The following is a 4,575-nucleotide window of genomic DNA, read 5'->3' as shown; positions in this document are numbered from 1 at the left end:
GAGGCAGATTGGTGTGGGGTGACACTGGGACAAAGGGCCAGGGAGAGTGGGGGGAAGGGGGCATGGAGACAAGTGCGAGACTGGGCCTGGGATGTGGATCTGAAGAGGGATGGGAGAGAGGGAAACTGGGACTCAGACTGGAACAAGGACGGACTGGAGGGACCTGGGACAGGACTTGTCAGACTTGGGCAGGGAAGCAGGAGCAGAGAGTCCATCACCTCTAGAGCATGTTGCTCTCAGAATGTGGAATACAGCCCAGGTTTCCTGTCTCTCACAGTTCCTCTGTGCCAGCAAATAGCTCTGAAACCCACTGGCAAACTGTGTGTCCCATCACCCTCTAGTGCTGGCCCACACAGAAGATAACAGCTTTCTATTGCCATCAGTCACTCCATTAGCCTGAGAGCAGAGGTGTGATGCACCTAAAGGTTCCAACCCTGCTGAAGTCCCACCTGGGGCTCAATAGAGTGCCACATGATAGGATTTCTGTTTTTTCAGTTTGGATTTTTTAAAACCTAAAAAATATACATAAACTCACCTATGTTGTCAGAATGGTAAGATTGCAAAATCAAGCACTCAAAAAGTAGGAAATAGCAGACTGAAGGTTGCCTGTGGAACCTTGACTTGGCCTTGTGGGTGTTTACATTATGACACAGTCTTTAATTGCAAGATCAAATACTATTTTTCTACAGGAGCCCTGCCTCCTTCATTGCACAGGATGGCCCTGCTCCAGGAGTGAATCATGGTTGTGCAGCTCTTTGTAGACCCCCTGCCTCATCTGTGTAGAGAATGAGGCAGGAGACTGCAGGGAAGAGCAAAGACGGTCTCATGGTTAAGAATACCAGGGTGAAACAAAGCCACAGTAAAAGTGTTTGCAGACAGTGAGTAATGCACAGCAAAGCTAGGGTCACAAACCTGGCTCCCATCTGTGGTTTCAACACAAAGAGCCCTGGAAGCCCCTGGAAACTGTAATTCCCCCTCCAGCTCTTTTTCCCAGTTTGGGTACCATGATCATCAGTCAAGTATCCGGGGCGGGGGGAGCTGTCACTCCCCGATGGGCAGCATCACATTGCTGGGCAGTGAATCAGGTGAAGCATCTGCTGTAGGACAATGAGGGAAGCGGGATGGCGATATTGAAGCCTGGACCAGTAGTCAGCTCTTCTCCAGCAAACCCTCTACTCCTAGGCCTGGCTCCTTGTCGGCCACTTTCCCTGTTGGCCTAGTCTTGAACTCCCTCCTCCTCCTTTTCCATCCATCTAACACTTCCCTGCATGCTCTGTGCCCAGCGGACACATTGGGGTGTGGAGAGTTCCAGAGTAATTGGAAAAGGCATTTTTGAGTTAGGAGCCTTTTGGGGAAGTGATGGCTTTTCACTTTTTGTTCTAATGTTTTTGTCCCTCACAATTCAAGCACAACTTGATGGAAAAACCTGGCCTGTGTTTTATCGTAGCTTTCTCCAGGAGTGAGGCTATACAGCCTCCATTCTGTTCCCATTTCAGACTTTATCAAACAAATTCCATTAGGCTTAAATTTCCCCTGCTTGGTCTCAGCCCAAAGTTGACATTTTATGGAAAAGATGAGCAAAATCATTTGAGCCACTTTCCAGTTAAGCAAGGGTAAAAACCAAAAAAAAAAAATCTCTTTATATTGGGCCTGCACTCGCATGGGTCACAAGCAGCGGCGACTGGAAATGTTGAAGCAGGCTTGTTTTGTCCTCAGGAAGAGGAATAAGATTGGTTGTGCAGTGTTACTGGGATGAACAATGAAATTCGGCATTTTCATGGGCCATAGAATATTTCAATAGAGTTACTCAGGAAATGGGTGGGTTTGTTTACATGGACTTTTTCATAGGGAAAACATTGCTTTGTGGTGAGAATTTTCTCCTACATTTTTCAGGTTTTTGGTCGCATTACTGAAAATTTTCATCAGACAGGATGAAAATTTTCAGCTTTGGTTTTTTGACAAACAACAGCAAAATTTCCTTGAAAATGGACTTTTGCGCAGAAATTTCTATGCTGATTAAAAAAAAAATTGGTCAAAAAGTCATTTTGAATTAAAAGTGCGTCTCAGCTCTCACTCTTTGGATCCAGTTTGACACTGGCTTTTGTAAGGCTGCCTTTGTTAAGGATTCCTCAGTCAGCAATGTGTTTGCAAAGGTGTCCCCAGCAATTACACCTTTGTTCAGTATGCTTCCACCCAGACTCCTGTTCCATTATCATGGGGGCTTCCACGACGGGCATTTGTTAAAGACTCTCCTCCACTAAAGGCAAACAAACGGGGTTTGTGCCCTTCTTGGCTGCTTTATGGTGTTTAAAGAGGACCTAGAAGGGGAATTCAAATAGAAAATGATTTTTCTCTCCGTTTATATTGACATTAGAAACTGTTTGTTTTTTGTGGAAGACTATAGATGTCTGGAGACCTGGTGGGTTTCCAACATCACAGGAACCGAAGCTTGAGCAGTCAGGATGGATGGGGAGTTTTAATCAGTCTGTTTAAAACCCTCTTTACTTTTTCAGTTTTATGAACACTTATTTAACTCAAACACCTTAGAAAAAGTAGAGAGAAAAGGTCTATTTGTTAAAGATTCACCCCAGCCGGTCAATTAAAGGCTAAGAGAGCCCCCAATCCAAGAAGAACTCACACAAATACAGCCTTGATATGCCTGATTAGTCCTAGGCTAAACACAAACCACTCACCCACCCTTCCTGTCTTTCTTTATGACCCAGAAAGGTGCTAATGTAACGCCAACAGACCCCAGTCATTATTAGGAGGTATCGAACCTGAGACCTCTGGAGCTTAGTGCATGAGCCTCTACCCATGAACTAAAAGCCAACTGGCTGTTAGCTAAGGCTGTAAAGCGGACTCATTTTATCTTTCTCTCTAAGTGGTCTCAGTGCCACTGGATGGAACAGAGTACCACATCCAGAAGGTGTGTGAGTTACACTAACAATGGAGTGTCGGTTGGGCAGTGGGCCTGGGACGTCACAGACATCATCACCCTGGGGTGTAGACAGGCAGTGGGCCTGGGACATCACAGACAGTGTCACCCTTCTGAGCACAGGCAGGTTAGGGTTCTGTCAGCCCTCTCCCTGCCCCATGCTCAGTGTTTCAGCAGAGGCGACATAGCAGCTGACCAAGCTGCTTCATAGGCTCCAAGCCCCACTCCTCTGTCCCAGGCCTGCTGCTGCTCCCTTGACAGCAGCTCTGAGGGTCCATGAAACCAGAGACCCTCAGATCAGCCCTGACTTCTGCCCCTTGAGCCTTTTCTCACCACTTGGGGTCCATTCATCCCAGTTGCTTCAGCCATGGTGTAGTTCATTTGAACCTCTGGGCTCTAGAGACCATTCCAAGTCCCCCACCCTCTCCCTTCTCAGGGATCCTAGCCACAAAGCCATGCTGATGGAAGTAGTCAGTCCCATGAAAGGTGGGAGCCGAAGAGGGGATGGTGCCAGATTCTGTCAGGCAAAGGATGTTACTGGCACAGATCCAGTCAGGCTGACTGACAGCCACCCACCCGCCTGCTGGAAAGGGAATGTAAGCCTCCGTGTCCCTGGATCCCCAAGTGTTTTAAGCCTCTGAGGCCTGAACAGAGTCCAGCCACTGCCCCATCTTGGGGTCCCTAGGTACCGCTCAGCGTGCAGATCCTCTGTCTAGCACCCGCTCTAGAGAGCTGGAACCTGCTGTCCAGCTGCCCAGCCCCTGGACTCAGTGCTGACCCTTCAGACTCCGTTAGACCCGCTCTCTCCCAAAACCCCACCTGCACTGTGAGCCTGCCAGGTTACAGGTGAGCTCTCTCTGGGGGCACGCGGCAATTGTCAGGTAGATAAGTTGCCCAGAGTCTAACACGTTGTTGCTCTTTTATTTAACAGACAAAGCACTGAGAATACAGATCATAGAATACAATAAACATCTTACCCGCAACGTCATCCCTAGCTCACCCTTCCTGGGGAGAACTTGGGGCCCACGTGGGCTAGGCAGGGTCCCCTGCCTCACAAGGCTGATACACACTGGGTTGCTTCTCCCTCCTCTTGAGCTGGAGAAAAAAGGTCAAAGGCACCAAATAGCTCAGCAGCTCCTCCCTTTTATAATCCTCCAGTCTCCCCTATCAGGTGATTCCCTTGCCAACTTCAACAGCTGACCACAGATCCCTACTGGGTGATTTCATTTTCAGTGCCCTCCCTTGACAAACCAGAGTAGCAGCCGTGTTAGTCTGTATTCGCAAAAAGAAAAGGAGTACTTGTGGCACCTTAGAGACTAACAAATTTATTTGAGCATAAGCTTTCGTGAGAAGTGAGCTGTAGCTCACGAAAGCTTATGCTCAAATAAATTTGTTAGTCTCTAAGGTGCCACAAGTACTCCTTTTCTTCTTGACAAACCAGTTCTCCTGGTTGAGAGCCAGTCTATTGTTTAGAGCAATTCCATTTTGATGGGAGAGAATTTAACATTAAGGACATCTTTTGTTAATCCTTTGCCACCAGCCTTTGGAATCAGCAGCCCAACATGGAGGAGAACAGAAATCAGAGAAGGCAAAAGGCTGCACCTTCAAAATGGAGTTTGCAGCTTGATAAAGAGAGAGAT

The 4,575-nt window shown here is 47.7% G+C and overlaps 1 long non-coding RNA gene across 1 annotated transcript; it reads right to left on the bottom strand.

The window, feature by feature from the left end:
• Window positions 1-269: 269 nt before the first annotated feature.
• LOC122455551 lies at window positions 270-4,052 on the bottom strand. Its single transcript, XR_006273803.1, has 2 exons — window positions 3,913-4,052; window positions 270-2,318 (listed from the first exon to the last, which is right to left on the bottom strand). It is a non-coding gene; the product is annotated as an uncharacterized LOC122455551 (long non-coding RNA).
• Between the last annotated feature and the right edge of the window lie 523 nt (window positions 4,053-4,575).

This window comes from Dermochelys coriacea, chromosome 8 (genome assembly GCF_009764565.3).
Source record: "Dermochelys coriacea isolate rDerCor1 chromosome 8, rDerCor1.pri.v4, whole genome shotgun sequence".
In the NCBI taxonomy this organism is placed as follows: Eukaryota; Metazoa; Chordata; order Testudines; family Dermochelyidae; genus Dermochelys; species Dermochelys coriacea.
Note: the sequence above shows the minus strand (reverse complement) of the source record. Positions and strands in the feature narration are given on the sequence as shown.